General features: G+C 41.3%; 1 protein-coding gene across 4 annotated transcripts in view; it reads right to left on the bottom strand.

The window, feature by feature from the left end:
- The window catches only part of CSGALNACT2 (chondroitin sulfate N-acetylgalactosaminyltransferase 2), a 44,528-nt gene extending 38,761 nt beyond the window's left edge, over positions 1–5,767 (bottom strand). For 3 of the 4 annotated variants that reach the window (XR_013959016.1, XM_080641076.1, XM_080641077.1), the window contains exon 1: positions 5,601–5,764. The gene's annotated coding sequence lies outside the window, so the exon portion shown is untranslated. Of the gene's footprint in view, positions 1–5,600 lie in introns of all 4 variants that reach the window. The other variant, XM_080641078.1, reaches the window with a different exon arrangement.
- Positions 5,768–17,741: the final 11,974 nt, after the last annotated feature.

The raw sequence follows: 17,741 nt of genomic DNA, 5'->3' as shown, positions 1-17,741 counted from the left end.
ATAGAAAATATGTGCAAAGCATTTATTTCATAAAGAACTTTTATTCCAAATATATTGTAAAAACTATTAAAATACAATGATAACAAAACAAACACAATTCAATTTAAAATTGACAAAAGATGTGAACAAAAACTTCAAATAAGTAAAGACAAAAAATACTCAACATTATTAGTCATTAGGAAAATGCAAATTTAAACCACAATGAGATACCACTACTCAAAATGGCTAATTTTAGAATGGCTAAAATTAAAGACTGATGTGTTGGTGACAATGTGGAGGAACTAGAAGTTTTTCATAAACTGCTGGCAGGAATGTAAGATGTTTTCACAGTTTCTTAACAAGTTAAACATAAACCTGCCATATGACCAAGCCACTCCATTCCTAGATATTTATGAAAGATAAATGAAAGCATATGTCCACATAAAGAGTCGTACACAAATGTTCAGAGCAACTTTATCACTGTTCAGCAATAAAAAGGAATAAACTACTGATACATGCTTCGACATAGGTGAAACTCAATAATTACTCTGAGTGATAGAAGCTAGACAACAAACGAATACATATTGTATGAATCCAATTACATAAAATTCTAAAAAATGTAAGGTAACTTATAGTGAGAGAAAGGAGATTGAGTCAGTGGTTGCCTGGAATTGGGGGAGAGTCATGGAGTAGGGATGTGGTAAGGCTTAAGAGGTGGTACCAAGAAGGAATTACAAAAGGGCACAAAGAAACTTTTGGTAGTGATTGATAATGTCCATCATTTTTTATTTGGTGATGATTTCACAGATGCATACACATATTCAAATTATCAAATTGCATGCTTTAAATATGTGTAGTGCCCTGGCTGGTCTGACTAGGTGGTCAGAGGACTGAAGGGTCTTGGGCTTGATTCCTGGTCAAGGGCTTGATCCCGGCCTGGCCCCAGGGTTGGGGCATGTGTGGGAGGCAACCAATTGATGTGTCTCTCTCTGATTCCATAATTTTATGGTCCTACTAATACTTATTTCATACATAATTTCCAGGATAACATATACTGCAGTGTACCAAACTAACTTCTGATATAAGAGTAACCAACGGCCTTCTGCAAAATATAAATAATCCATTTGAATCTACTTATTTTTAAAATTCTATTCTGTATAATCTTCTTAAACTTTCTGTATAGAATAATTATTATTAAAGTTTAAAAAAACTAAATTTATAGTTTTGAGTTTACTTTTTACACAACAAAAACAAAGTCACAAAATTACTTGGAAAAGATGAACACTGTCAGAAAATAAAAACAAAACAAACTAAAACATTATGAGGCATAAATATTTGTGAAGGAGGGAATTACATTTTATTTCTTGAGTAATTTATGAATATTAAAAATGATACATAGGTTATTTAACATGTCCATGAATCAATTGTAAGTATTTAGAAATAAAAGTATGATTATCATAAGCCAGCACTTCATTCAACAAATATTTTGAATATCTATTGTGTGTCAAACACTAAATGGACATATTATTTATCATAAGCAAAATTCCTGTATATACAGAGGTCCAGTTTCTGGGGGGTTAGCAAACATTTTAGGTAGAGTTAGACAGTAAACATCATATTCAGTTACCTCCGTCTTGTAGCACAAAAGCATCCATAGATGATGTGTAAATGAATGAGCATAGTTATGGTCCAATGGACACTGAAACTTGCACTTCATATAATTTTCATGTCACAAAGTATTCTTCCTCTTTTTTTTTTCTCCAAGCACTTAAAATGTAAAAACCACTCTTAGGTAACAAGTCATAATAAAATAAGTGGCCAGCTAGGTTTGGCAACCCGTGCTCTAAAGTCTTACATTTTTTACACTTCCCCCAATTTTTTATAGTTCCCCTAGATAAATACATGTGATTAAAAGGCTACACATGATATAAGGCATACAATGAAACCTCTCCCTTCTTTCCTAGAGGCACAGTTCTCCTCTTTCCAGTTTTTGTGTATCCTTCCAAATCTATTGCCATGATTACACATTTCAGTATAAATAGCCTTATATATACACGACTCTCCACACATATTATTCCATCTATAGGATGAATACCTGGAGATGGAACTGCTGAGTTATATTTCCTTAAAGAGTTTATTCTAACATGTAATTAGTCAAGTATCTATAGCTTCTCCCTTGCTCAGGATAAGCCTTCCAAAATGCCTTTACCTATTTCCCACCTTCCCAAACAACTTTAAAAAAAATCAGGTTGAATGTTTGTTCCGAATTATAGACTTATTATACCTACTCTGTTTTATGAATCCTTCCTTAGCATTGCATTACACTTCTTAGCTATGGTTGTCAATACCTTAGAGTTGAGAAATACGTTTTACTGTTTCCTTTGATCACTATTTCTTGAACTCCACCTCTGTTTTTCTTAGATTATTTTTTATTTGATGTAAACATCCTGGGGCATTCCTGGGGTCTGGATGAAAATGACTTATTTTGCTTCCACTCTGAATGATAGTTTAGTTAGGGATAAGATTCAGAGTTCAAAATATGTCCCATGAGCACATTTTAGATAACTGCACCACTGTCATCTAACATTCCATGTCCAGATTAAAAGTCTAATTGCAAGTCTGATTCCATCCCTTTATAGGAAACCATATGCTTCTCTTTGGAAGCTTATGAGATTGTATATTTATCCATGAAGTTCATAAATTTCATCAGAATGTATCAGTCTTTTCTATTCATAAATATTTCTACTCAGAGAAATTTTCTTGTTTTCTTCCTTTGTTCCCTTTGACAATATTTTGGTTCCATTTATATATATAAAAGCCTAAGCGACCATTGCAACTGAACGGACAACCGGACAGGCTGTGTGGGGCGACCAGGCCGGCAGAGGGGGGGTCAGTGAGGGGCGACCAAACGACCAAGCAGCAGGCTGTGTGAGGCGACCAGGCCGGCAGGGGGGGCAGTAAGGGGCGATGAGGCCGGCAGGTGGGGGGAAGTTAGGGGCGACCAGGCTGGCGGGGGTGGGGGCAGTTGGGGGTGACCAGGCTGGCGGGGGGGGGGGGGGGGGCAGTAAGGGGCGACCAAGCAGGCAGGTGAGCAGTTAGGAGCCAGTGGTCCTGGATTGTGAGAGGAATGTCCCCTGTCTCCCCACCCCCACCCCCCCATGCACCGGGCCTCTAGTTCTATTATAAAGTAGGAATGGGAAATCTGGCATTTATTGTGAGTTGCAAGGGGAAGAGGTTGGGGGAAAGAAGCTGTTAAAACAGCCAGAAACCCTCAATTTGTGCCACACCTTTCCAAAAGCTTTCTGAAAAGGTATACTTCCCCCACTGCACAGATGAAGAAATGGAGACTAGAGAGGGAAAGGTTGATTTATATTTGCCAGTACTTTGTCTCCTAAGTGATAGTGTCTTTCTGCTTGGCTTCGGCTGTCCAAGACTCTGCCTGGATACTCCTACTCTCATGATCTCTATTTTCTTTGTGGTTATTTCTCCTCTTCAAATTTCTTTTACCTCCTGGAACTCTTATGAGATGTAAAATGGCTCTTCTAGATCTCTTTTCGATGTTATGGCTATTTTTTCCTATTTTCTATGTTTTAATATTCAAGAACTGATTGCTTACTTTCAGGGCAGCTTGTATATGTTCAAGTGGCATAATATCCTTCTAAATCTAGCACACGAATATTTCTTTTAAAGTTTCTTCTGTTTCTTACATTGACTCCATTGTTTCAGGACTAGTTCTTGTATTTGTTCAGTCTGGGGCATCTCTTCCATGTTACCAATTTCCCACAGATGCTTAATGATTTTTGTTGTTGGTTCCCATGATAAATGTATCAATGTATCTTAGGACCCTAGAAATCACTGTACTCTTGTAGTAAATTCACATTTGTAACTAACCCTATAATTCAATTATATATATTCTACCCATACTTGTGTAGGATGACAATAACAGTGTAATAAGTTCTTTGATGTGCAATCCCATGATTCTTCAATCCATTTTTAGTCATATCTTTCTGGTGTTTCATTTCCCCTAACAACCACTGACTTGAGTAACATAGTTCTTACCTAAGTGTTATACAACAAGCTTCAGGGACAGATCATCACCAGCTCTAACAGACTTCCCCAACAGTTAAAGAAGTGGTAACAGTCTGGGAGAAGATCATCACAGATATGCAACCCAAGGATTAAATAAAATAATAATATGATGAGTCACTTAAGTTTTGAAATCATAATAGTTATGCCTTTTACCAATCTTTATTATCGAAGTTAAAATAAGAAATTCTACCTTCTTGAAAAGGCTTCATGTTAAAGGTAATTTTCTGCCTATCTTATGATTCAGACATTTCACAGCTGACAGAAACACATACAGATGTTCACCAAGACATGTACAAGAATGTCCACAGTAGTCTTCAAAACACATAATATACAAATACTGGAAACACAAATATAACATCAACAGAAGAGTAATCATATAATCACACAAACAAGTATTGCACAGCAAAAAAGAAAAAAAATGAACCAATGTTACATGAAACATCAGGAGTGAATCTCACAGTCATATACTGTACAATTCCATTAATATGAAACCCAAAGTAGACAAAACTAATATATGAAGACAGAAATCCAAATGCTGATTAGGGGGTAAGGGCATTATTGACTTGGAAGAAGCAGAGGGAAATTCCTGGAGTGATAGAAATGTTCTATGTAAATGTAGGTATCACTTCACCAAGCTGGTGGCTATACAAGTTCATAAACATAAAAATTCATTGAGCTGTACAATTAAGATTTATGCGTTTGATGACTTCATTTGTGTTTTGCACCTCAATAAAAAGAAGATAAGAAAAATGTAATTTCCAAACTGGTTGGAACTAAAACTGTGCTTATGTGTGTCAAAATTCTCTGAGCCATAAATGCTGGAAATCCAACATCCCTTTTCACGTTGTTTCAGCCACAGGATAATTTTAAACGAACAGTATCAAAGTGATAACACAAAATGAGCATTACCTTCTCAGTCATAAAATACTGGGTTTCCCACTCTATGTTCGAAAGCACGCAAAGGCAACATTAATTCCCCAGAAGTTAAAACCCAACCCCGGAGCCTTCCGCGGCGGTAACTGTCAGACGTCGCACCCAAGCCTCCAGACCAGGCTGAAGGACAAAAGCTTGCTTTATAGTCAAATTTTCATTCTGCCAAGAACATCACCACGAATAACAGAATCACGATTGCGTTTACAAATGATTCCTCAGCAAGTTGCTCCAGAATAGTGCAATTTTCAAGATGAACTGACGCCGGAGGTCCCCTCCCGAGCAGCCTCGGCCCCTCGTTCCCACCCGAGTGTGTGCACCCCTAAGAGAAGCCGGTGCCGGTAGGCGGCCGGCCGGGAGGGAGCCGGAGCAAAAGGAGGGATAAAAATAAACCCGCAAATCAGCGCTGGCAGCAGCGTTCTCAAAAGAAAACCAACTGCTCGAGAATCCTCGGCTCTTCCTGACACCAGAAAAGACTTCGGAGGGCTCGTCCGCGAGGCGGCCCCGGGTGACCCGACCCGGACAGACTCGCAGCCCCGAGCCGCGCCCGGCGGAGCCGCAGGCGGGCCAGGCCGGCGGGGTAGAAGGTACCGGGTACTCACCGCGTTCACCAGCCCCGCACTGAGACGCTGCCTTCTCCTCCTCTTCCTCCTCCTCCTCCTCCTGCTCCTCCTTGCAGCAGCCTGGCGGTGTTCTGCCCGCCAGGGGCCGCGCCGCGGCGCCCGCACCGCCACTTCCGGCAGCGCGAGGAAACCCGCCCCCGCGCGGCGCGCGCCCTCCCGCCGCCCCGCCCACGCCCGGAAGCCCCGCCCACGCCCGCGGTGACTCTGTCCCCCGTCGTTGCCCAGTGCCTGCAAACAAAGCTCGATAACTGGCATACAGTATAGATTAATCGATTATCTGTTAAAAATTTGTGTGTTGTGTGTGTGCCTGTGTAAACCCAAAAATGATTTGTGGAGGCGAACAGAGTGCCCGAAGCAGGAAACTGCTCTCGCCCAGCAACCGTCGGCAGGGAAAGGAGTATCAGATCAGTCCCAACTGCTGGCTTTGCAGGAGGGAGGGATTCGCCCGGAGCGGAGAGCCGGCCGGCGGGGAGTCCTGCTGGGGAGCCCGAGTGGGCGGTGAGTGCCTGCCTGCGTGGGCACTGAGCTAAGGACTGACAAGTCGCCAGAGGTGTCTGGATGTTCTGGGGAGCTGGGCTGTTCCCCAGGGAGGAAGCCCGGGGCTGCCAGTGACCTTTAGGCTCCTCCCTCCACTTCTTTGAACCCGGGTTTCCTTACAAGTAAAATGAGGGAAACATTCTGGGAAATGGCTTTTGGCCTTACATTGTATGAGTTTAGTGAAGGAAAAAGAAAGGCCCTCCATCCCACTGCTTGTTCCAGGGACATCCCAATGGCACGTTTCCTGCCCTGAGCAGGCGAGGGGATGCCGGGCATCAACACCCTCCTGCCTGTGTCTGGGTTGACAGGCTGCGCTGAGAATGGCTCTGGGGTCTGCCTCCCACCACTGTGCTTTGCTTTTTCTTTTTTAAATATTTTTTTCTTTATTGATTAAGGTATTATGTATGTGTCCTTATTGCCCCATTGGCCCCCACCCCCTACTCCCCCACTCATGCCCTCACCCCTGTTGTCTGTGTCCATGGGTTAGGCTTATATGCATGCATACAAGTCCTTTGGTTGATCTCTCCCCCTTACCTCCACCCTCCCGTACCTTTCCTCTGAGGTTTGACGGTCTGATCAATGCTTCTCTGTTTCTGGATCTGTTTTTGTTCATCAGTTTATGTTGTTCATTATATTCCACAAATGAGTGAGATCATGTGATATTTCTTTCTCTGACTGGCTTATTTCGCTTAGCATAATGCTCTCCAGTTCTATCCATGCTGTTGCAAATGGTAAGAATTCCTTGTTTTATTTTGTTTTTGTTGTTGTTTTACTGCAGCATAGTATTCCATTGTGTAGATGTACCAGTTTTTTAATCCACTCATTGGCTGATGGGCACTTAGGCTGTTTCCAAATCTTAGCTATGGTGAATTGTGCTGCTATGAACATAGGGGTGCACATATCCTTTCTGATTGGTGTTTACGCTCTGCTTTTCTTACCAAGTTATCTTGGTAGGCTCTCTGGGCTTAGGCTCTCTAAGCCTGTTTCCTCAGCAGTCACGTGGGGACAAAACAATAGCATGTGCTTCCTAAGGTTGTTGTGAGGATGAAACACAGTTTTGTACTTGAAGTGTTCGGTGCTGTGCTAGCAGGCTGCAGGCCGTGGGAGCTCACTGTCATCAAGTGCCTTAAGTTAGAGCAGGAGGCTAAGGTGACTGTGGGGTGCCTCCAGTAGGAGTGGCATTCCAGGAGAGGATTTGTTCCTAGCAACCCTTCCCGCCAACCTGGCCCAAGAGTAAAAAATTCCTCTAGACATGGGTCCCCTGGGTCTGTGAGCTCCTGAAGAGAAGAGCCATGTATTTTTTATCTCCTAGTACTTTCTTTGCACATAGTATGTGTCTGATACATATGAATTGATTAAAATAAGAATATGCAAGAATCCCTCCCTTGTCTAGAATCTTTGCCACTTGACCAGCTAGCTACTCAAGCACACAGCATGCCTGATTAAATTGACCACCTGTCATAATTAAGCTGTCTGGTTTCTGGTTATTTTTCAGTACCGAGATCAGCCTTGTGTGAGTCTCCTGGCATCTCAGTGGAGTAGTTTATAGTCCTCAGTTTACAGTGGAGAGAACAGAAACTTGGAGAGGGAGCTTCAGAGGCTCTCCCAGCACAGAGCCTGGCATGAAATTGAAACAGCAGGGTTCGTGTTGGTTGTCATTTCTTTTAAATTGTTATTGAATCCTCCATTAAAGTTGTTTTCAAAATAATTGAGGTTCCATCAATGGATTTAAATTGTTAGCTTATTGTTATTTTGACTGCCAAATCAAATACAATGTAATTTGAATTTGGAGAGAAGATAATGCATAATTCAAATTTCATGGCAGATAATGAATGATATACTGGGGCTTATAAATTAGTAGTTCCCTTGGGGAAAATACTAAAGTACTATTATGGTATGATTAATATCAGAAGAATGTAGTTTTTCTAAAACACACACATACACACATAAAAACACACACTAACATTTCCTTTAATCTGAGGCTTAACAAAATAACTAGAAAGCTTTCCCACTCCCCTGGCCTGCCTTTGTGTCTCTGCTAAAGCAAGTGATGGGGGCTGACTCCATTGCTATAGCAAACCCGTTTTCATTTCAGTGATCTTCCTTCCTTTTCATAGTTTTCCTGGTGACTCCACCAAGACAGGGTCTGCACTACTTGTTGCCTCCAACTGAACCTTCCATCAGGTGCAGTATACACACAGACCTCCTTGTGCCTTGCTGTCCTTAACTTATCAAGTCCTCGAGGCCATGGTAAGTTGGCATTGAGTCTGACCTCACTCTCTTTGCATTGAATTCCTTGGCTATTTATTCTCAGCGTGGTACTCATGTTTTGTTACCGATTCCCATTTGCTTGGCATCTTTGATGGAACCAGGCCATTCATTTCATTTTGCTGTCTTTTTTGTTACTGTTTTGTGTGCTGTCTAAAAGCGTTGTTTGTTATAAGAAGGAGAATCATAGGGTAGACCACAGGCATGAACACTGTTGCTGAAGCTGGCCTCACAGACCTGTGAGTTTGGGATTCTCACCAGACCAGCATCCACTAGGACAAACTTTGCTGTGGAGTCACCGGTGAAACTGGATGAGGTTCTTCCATCTGGATTTTGTGTCCCGAGAGGTGAATAAGCACTCTATTCCTACTCAGTTGCCAGTTCTCATGGTATTGTCTAAAGCTATATCCTCGCCTCCTCCAGGAAAAACTCCTGCTTCTTATATGTACTCTCTTTACAATTTCAATTTTTGTGCCTATTTCTCTAAATGGCATAACTTCACCAAGCATTTTTGGCCTTCAGTAGACACTCTAAGGAACATTTAATTTGAACAGGTTGTTGATTTGAGAGATATATTAGAAAAGAAAGGGAATAAGATTTCCCAGACCCAATGGCAGCATTTTTGAATGATATTTTAAGGATTCTAAAAAATATTCTGATTCAAAAATTGTATCACTAAAAGATTCTTTGGCCAGCTAATGAGCAATCTGACATACTTAAGCAACAAGAAACTCATGCTCCTAGGAAAATGCTCTTGGCTCGTCCTCCTGCCTTCCTATACATCCAGCTCTCCCTCTCCCCCTCATCCTTCTGATCTCTTTCCTACCACACCTCTATCCACTCCTCCCTCCTCTTTCCTTGTCTACACCCCTTACCTTTCCCCAACAACTGTCTAAGACTGCAAATTCCATTGGTCTCTGAATGTCCATTCCTCTTATGAACTAGGTAAGGAGGCAACTGTAGAATTTAAACCTTGGATCCAAACGGAATTAAGAGCTATAATTAAGGATTTCCTCAAACCCAGACAAGAACAGCAATTATTCATAGAATTATATAGAACATTGTGGAATGTTATGTGACCCAGTGTTCTCTGACCTATATCCACTTGTACATAGATTGATTAAAACCTCAGGTGCTAAATGGAAAAGTTGGATGGACTCACCTGGAAAGGGATCTACAGAATCCTTTCCACAATAAAGCAGTTACACAAAAAGGTTCTCCTAAAAGCCATCCCTAAAACATCTCCAATAAAAGCAGATGAACCACAATGCAAACAGAGAAAAGAGGAATCTACAGGAGACTTTGGGATAGACTAGAAACTGCATTGTGTTCTTGCAGCCAATTCAGTGCCAACAATAATCCCCAATTTGGGGTGCAGTGAGGAAGGAAACTATTCAGTGCAAAACATCTCAATTGTTATACAGCAAGCACTGCTGTGAAAACAGCACAGCTGTGAGGCAGCCCTGGGGCCAAGGCAGTCTTGGGATCAGGCCTCTCTCTGGCTGGACAGCTCTGCTCTGCTCTGATAAGACACCTTTGGTGTTTCAGCTCAACCAGGGAAATACAGTTGTCAGTCTTCCCTGGAGAGGGAAAGTGTACTCCCAGAGCCAAATCTGGCTTATATAGACAGAAGTCCCCAGTCCTTGCTCCCTGATTGGTCTGTCCTCATGCAGATTGGTCTGTCCTCAGTTTGATTAGTCCAAAAGACACTTCCCTAATTGGTCAGAATAGAGCTTCTCTGATTGGTCTGTAAAGATGTTGATGGGGTGGGAGTGGGGGTGGGGTGGGGCGGGAGAGATATAGCTATGCAGCTCTGATTGGATGGGGAAAGCCTCAGTCCTATTGGTTGAAATAGGATTCCAGGAACTCCTTTATAAGGGTTGGCTCAGCTGGCAGAAGCACAGTGCAGGCAGGCTGTTCAGTGCAGGCCTCTCTGTGAAGTGCAGCTTGCGTGAAAGACCTCTATATAGAAGTGGCTTCTAGGCTCTCTTTGTTAAAATTGGAGACCAGTTAGCCACCAGGAGCCCTTCTTAGTAGGTATCTTCTTTCTCAGGGTCCACAACTGCAACAATATTTGGGAGTTTAAAAAGTTGCCCTTTCACCTCATTTTATTAATGAAGTTACACCTGAAACTGCAGACCACATTCAGAAACAGAACTTAGAATGGGAAATAGTGCGTTGACTAGAACTACAATACCTGGCAGACATTTTATTTTATTTTATTTATTTTATTTTATTATTTTTTTAAAATATATTTTATTGATTTTTTACAGAGAGGAAGGGAGAGGGATAGAGAGTTAGAAACATCGATGAGAGAGAAACATCAATCAGCTGCCTCCTGCACACCCCCCACTGGGGACAAGCCCGCAACCAAGGTACATGCTCTTGACTGGAATCGAACCTGGGACCCTTCAGTCCGCAGGCTGACGCTCTATCCACTGAGCCAAACCGGTTTTGGCTACCTGGCAGACATTTTAAAAGGGTTTTAACAAAAACAAGACAGGACACAAAATAAATCTGTGGCCCTGCAGGTGAGCAGTGAGGTGGCTTACTCCCCAACAAACCACCTACTGACAAGGACACTTGAAAAAAGGACACTGAAAAAAAGATGGTCTCATCTTATGAGACAAAGAAAAACTCCTTAAAAAATAAAATAAAATAAATAAAAAAAAAAAGAAAAACTCCTTAATTCAGATTTATGAGGGTGCTCCAAGGAAGAAAAAGTACCTGCTATCCGGCCATACCCTTAAATACTCAAGTTGAATTAACTAGAAATGTAGATAGTGTGTTAGTTTCCTAGGGCTGCCGGAACAAATTACCACCAACTAGGTGGCATAAAGACTACAGAAATGTGTTTTCTCACAGTTCTTGAGGCTTAAAGTCCAACATCAAGGAGTCAGCAGGGCCACCCTCTCTCCAAAGGCTCTGGGGTATCCTTCCTCACCTCTTCTAGCTTCTGGTGGTTGCCAGCAATCCTTGGTGTTCTCGGCTTGTAGATGCATCACTCCCATCTCGACCCCCATCTTCCCATGGTATTCTCCCCTGTGTTTTCTATGTCCAGATTTCCCTCTTCTGCTGAGAATACCAACCTAATCCAATATGACCTCATCTTAACTTGATTGCACCTACAAAGGCCCTATTTCCAAATAAGGTCAAACTCACAGGTTTTGAGGGCGAGGACTGGAACATATCTTTTGTGAGGACACAGTTCTACCCACTATATATGGCAACCTCACCCATTTCTGGTAGATACAAGTACTCCTCTTTCTGCATTAAACCCTGCCATCTTTGCTCAGCCTCCTTTTTGGAGTAAACATAAAACAGACACAGGTGGCAAGCATTTCAGCTAACCCACAGATATTCTCTATTTTCCTGCCCTTAACTATAAGCCTGGAACCCTCGATTGCAAAACATTCCTTCTTGCTCTGTGACAGCCTCTTGCAAATTTAATAAGGAGAAACATACTTTGCAATTTTAAATGAACACCAGAGTATTTGGGACTATTTGTGAGATTCCAAAGGATTTTTCTATTCACAAGCAAGTTGATTCTGCTCTGAATCTATCTTTGTTTTCTCCATTATATTCTATGCACATCCTAGATAAGTATTTGACACTGTACCTGACACTGATACGGGAGAAATAATTGGAGCAGAACCTGTTGAAATTCAGAAGGAGCCTACCTACCATTACCCAAACTTCCCCAATATCCCTTGAAGCCAGAAGTAAAGGAAGGGATCACACCCACTGTATAAGCCTCAGATCCAAAAGTCTTGTCACGTACTGCCCTAACCCTTGTAACACACCCATCCTGGCAGTAAAGAAACCAAATGGACAGGGACATCCATTTGTTTAACACTAAAAGGCCACCGACAAAACTGTTATTCCTCATTTCCTTAAACTCAGATACCATCCTGAAAGCCACTGCTGAAGGCACTTGCTATAGTGAATCTTTGTTCAACTTTTTCAAGTGTGCTTATAGAACAAGGCAGTGTGTGTATGTGTGTGGTAAAATACACATAACATAACATTGATAACTTTAACCATTTTTAATTTCCAGTTCAGCTGCATTAAATACATTCACACTGTTGTGCAACCAACACCAATATCCATCTTCAGAAAACTGCCATCATCCCAACCGCAAGTTGGTACCCGTTAAAAACTAACTTCACACTTTCCCTTCCCCCAGGCCCTGGCAACCACCATTCAACTTTTGTCTCTATGAATTTACTACTTTACATACTTATATAAGTGAACTCATATAGTATTTGACCTTGTGTGTCTGGCTTATTTCACTCAGCATGTTTTCAAGGTTCTTCCATGTTGTAGCATATGTCAGAATGTCACTCTTTTTTAAGGCTGAATGACTGTCGGTAGCTTTTGGTTTTCATCATGGAGGACAGAAGTCCTCCTGGACAGTCAGGCCCTTGGGGTTGATTGAAAGTCCCTGATATTTTCCCAAGGTCTTTAGTAAAGACTTAAATAATCACAATTTCCCTTATGATCCAGTTCTGACACAATTTGTAGATCTGCTTGCTGAGAGGAAAAGGATTCCATTTATTCTCACCCTTAGCAGAATCTGGACATAAAGTTTCAAAAGATAAATTATAATTTTGCCCTAACACAGTCCTTTTTTTTTTTTTTTTTTTTTTTTTTTTAGGGCATGACTCTTCTAAAGGGGAAAAACACTGTCTTCTGATAGACTAAAAACTATCCAAATCTATTGTAGACCCCTCACAAAGCTACACTGGAGAGGAATTTGAGGTTTAACTAGATATTGCAGACAATGGGTGCCAATTTTTTCTGTGATTGTGCCACCTCTTTATTAATTGTATAATTTTTTTCAAATTTTTGAATACAGTTGACATTCAATATTATTTCATATTAGTTTTAAGTGTGCAGCTTAGTGGTTAGACATTATATAATTTGCTTAGTGAACCCTCTGTTAATTCTAGTACCCATCTGGCACTATATGTAGTTATTACAATATTATTGACTGTACTCCCTATGCTATACTTTACACTCCCTTGACTATCTTGTAACAATAAATTGGTACTTCTTAATCCCTTTACCTTTTTGACCCAGTCCCCCAATCCTCCTCCCATCTGGTAACCATCAGTCTGTTCTCTGTATATATGTCTGTTTCTGTTTTGCTTGTTCCTTTATTTTGTTCTTTAGGTTCCACTTAAGTGAAATTACATGGCATTTGTCTTTCTCTGTCTGACATTTCATTTAGCATAATACCCTTTAGGGTCTAACCATGTTGTCACAAATGGTAAGATTTCATTCTTTTTTCTTTTGTTTTGTTAATCCTTACCCAGGGTATTTTTTCCACTGATTTTTTTAGAGTGGAAGGGAGGGAGGGGGAAAGACACACACACACACACACACACACACACACACACAGAGAGAGAGAGAGAGAGAGAGAGAGAGAGAGAGAGACACACCTCTAGAGAGAGAAACATCGATGTGAGAGAGACACAATGATTTGTTGCCTTCCAAAAGCACCCAATGGGGACTGGGAATCAAACCTGCAACCCAGGTCAGAGGAATTGAAACTCTGACTCTTTGGTGCAAGGGCCCACGCTCTAATCACTGAGTAATACCGGCCAAAGCTCATTCCTTTTTTATGGCCAAGTATATCCAGTCATCTATTATTGGGCACATAGGTGGTTTTCATATTTTGGCTATTGTAAATAATGCTTCAATGAACATAGGAGTGCATATATCTTTTCACAGCAGATTAGGGAAAGCTGAGGATCAGATTAGTAAATTAGAAGACAGGGTAGAAAAAAATCACTGAGAGAACCAAAAAGAAAAAACAATTAAAAAACAGGAGGACAGCATAAGGGAGTTATGGGACAACATGAAACGTAACAATATTTGTATAGTAGGTATGCCAGAAGAGACAGAAAGGGAGAAAGGGATAGAGAACATGTTTGAAGAAATAATGGCAGAAAACTTCCCTAACCTGATGAAGGAAAAAGTCACACAAGTTCAGGAGGCACAGAGGAACCCAAGCAAGAAGAACCCAAATAGGCCCACATCAAGACGCATCATAATTAAAAGGCCAAAAATTAAAGACAAAGAGAAAATCTTAAAGGTAGCAAGGGAAAAGCAAACTGTTACCTACAAAGGAGCTTCCATAAGGCTATCATTTGACTTCTCACCAGAAACTCTACAGGCAAGAAGTTAATGGCATGAAGTACTCAAGATAATGGAAAGCAAGAATCTGAAACCAAAATGACCATATCCAGCAAGGCTATCATTCAAAATAGATGGTGAAATAAAGAGCTTCCCAAACAAAAAAAAGCTAAATAAGTTCATTACCACCAAGCCAGCATTACAAGAAATGCTAAAGGGACTGCTATAATGAGAAGAAGAAATAGAGAGAGAAACCTAGGCATACAGAATTTAAATGGCAATAAGTAAGTACTGATCAATAATAACATTAAATGTAAATGTGTTAAATGCTCCAATCAAAAGATGAAGGGTAGCCGAATGGATACAAAAATATGACCCAACTATATGCTGTCTAAAAGAGACCCACCTCAGAGCAAGACTCACACTGGATGAGAGTAAATGGATGGAAAAGAAAAAAAAAAGCTGGGGTAGCAATACTCATATCTGACAAAATAGACTTCAAAATAAAGGATATCACAAGAGACAACTAAGATCAATGGATTGATCCAACAAGAGGCTATAACCCTGGTAAACATATATGCACCTAATATGGGAGTACCTAAATATATAAAAAACCTTCTACAGCAACAGGGGGTGAGGGTGAGGGCAGAATTGGGGGGATTGGTGGGGCAATAGGGGGATAAGGACACATTTGTAACACCTTAATCAATAAAGGGAAAAACACAACACCTTCTACAAGACTTTAAGGCAGTGATTGACAGCAATACAGCTAGAATAGGGGATTTTAACACACCACTGATTTCACTGGCTAGAACTTCCAGACAAAAAATTAACAAAGAAGCAGTGACTCTAAAGGAAACACTGGATCAGATGGATTTAATTGACATTTAAGGAACATTTCACCCCAAAGCTGCAGAATACACATTCTTTTCAAGTTCACAAAGATAGACCTCATATTAGGACACAACACAAGTCTCTACAAGTTCAAGAATATTAAAATTACACCAAGCATCTTCAAAGATCACGGTGGAATGAAATTAGAAATCAACTACAGTAAAAGCACCCCAAAACATTCAAACATATGGAGGCTAAATAGCATGTTATTAAACAATGAATGGGTTACCAATGAGATCAAGAAAGAAAGAAAAAACTTACTGGAAACTAATGAAAATGAACACACAGCAACCAAAAATCTCTGGGACACAGCAAATGCAGTCCTGAGAGGAAGCTCATAGCTCTAAAAAAAAAAAGGACATGAAAGGATTTAATCTCTTGCAGAAGGAATTAAGGCTCTGGGAAGGCACTTGAGCATTCTATATTGGCCCCTCTTGCCTTTTATGCCAAGAGGGACCCTCTTCTCACAATCCAATTGCCCTCAGCTGTTGCCTGAGCTTTCTTTTCATGCTGAGCTTGAAACCTCGTGGTGGCTGGTACCATGGATCTGTCTCTCACCCAATTGTGTGAACTGGGCCCTCCCTGGAGAAGAAACCTGAGTTCCCCGAGATATGTGATCAGTTCTGGGGTCCTGCCAGCAGGCCAGGGGATCCCAAGGCAGGTGCTGGGCGTGGAGGCCACGGGGGCATAGGCTACCACGGAGACAGAACTGAACCTCACATCACCCTGCTTGGCCCCGGAGGATGACTGGTTAGCCAGAGACGGGTAAGATTCCTCAGGGAAGGAACAACCTAAGACAGGCACAGTCACAGAGGGGCCATCAGGAGAGAACTTGGGGATCATTAGAGGTGGGGCACAGACCCTCACCCCCCCAACCTTGCAGGGGCCTGAACCCTCGCCCCGTCTGAGGGAGGTCTCCTGCTCCTATGGCTGCTTTGCTTCCCACGCCCAGCTCAGATCAGGACACAGGTGACAGACAGTGTGACTTGGCCCAGCTCAGATTGGGACCCAGGTAACAGAGACTTGGCTGACAGCAGCCACCCTATATCTAAATCCAGCCTAGCACCAGGAATGCTCAGGGCCTACTCAAGAATGCAAATAATCCTTTCCACTAATATTTACAGGGTAAACTAAGATTGTTGGTAGAGTATTAAATTTGACAGTAAAATAATCAAGTTTTCAGATTAAATTAAATAGGCTAATTCAAGTAAGTGAATATTCAAGAAAATTTAATTGTACTGGACAAAAAGCTGTTCCTAAAGTGTTAACTAAAATTTCTATTGGTAGTTCATCTCATGGTAAAATTCCTGAACATGCAATGAAACTAAAGCAGTCATATTTTTGTGCAAAAAATTAAAATTTAAAGTTATCAAGACTGCATTATAAAATTTACAGAAGCCCCCATTAATCAAAAAAAGGGGGGATAGTAGGGTAATATCATGTAAGGAAAAATATCCTGTAAGTAAATTACATCTAGAAAATTTTTACTTTATAAAATTAATTTTCATTTGTAATGCTAACAGCAAGACACCCATGAAAAACACACATGGTGTCTAAATAAGACAAAGGAAAATCGTTTGGGCAAAAATAAAAAGGATCCCAAAACAATTATATAGAAAAGATTCCTTTATTAACTTTTGGTCGAGAATATGTTTGTATATTTTCAGAAAACAACTCCAAGACCATGTGGATTCCTGCAACAGAGAGGAATTGACAGGTCTGCTCCAACCACGAAGACAAGAGGAGAAACAGTCCAGAGATGGGAGACGTTGACGATGCCTTGCCACGCTAGCAGTCAGAAGCTGTGCGACGCAGCAGCTTGTCTAGGACCAAACCAGAGAGGGTTGGACCTGCATTGCCACCATGTGCCCACCATCCAGATATCATTGCTGACATGTACACTTAAGGAACTGTTTGACACTGAAATGGGGACTCAGAACTGTTGGACATTGAAATTGGGACTCAAACATTTTTTGTTATTATACGTTTATTTCTAGTCTGCAGAGGCAAGATTTTTTAAAGGAAAGAAATGGGGAAAAATAGACACAGAGGCAAAGAAGCATTGAACAGACTGTCAAACTATAGCGGGAAGGCAGAGGAGGTTTTGGTGTGTGTGTGTGGGGGGGCTGTAAGAGATCAACTGAAGGACTTGTACGCATGCATATAAGCATAACCAATGGATAAAAGACACTGGGGGGGGGGCAGGTAAAGGCATGTACTGGGGGGAAGGGGAGGCTGGGGGGAGGTCAATGGGGAAAAAAAAGAGACATATGTACTACT

The sequence above is a fragment of the Plecotus auritus genome (genome assembly GCF_963455305.1).
Source record: "Plecotus auritus genome assembly, chromosome: 9".
NCBI lineage: Eukaryota > Metazoa > Chordata > Mammalia > Chiroptera > Vespertilionidae > Plecotus > Plecotus auritus.
Note: the sequence above shows the minus strand (reverse complement) of the source record. Positions and strands in the feature narration are given on the sequence as shown.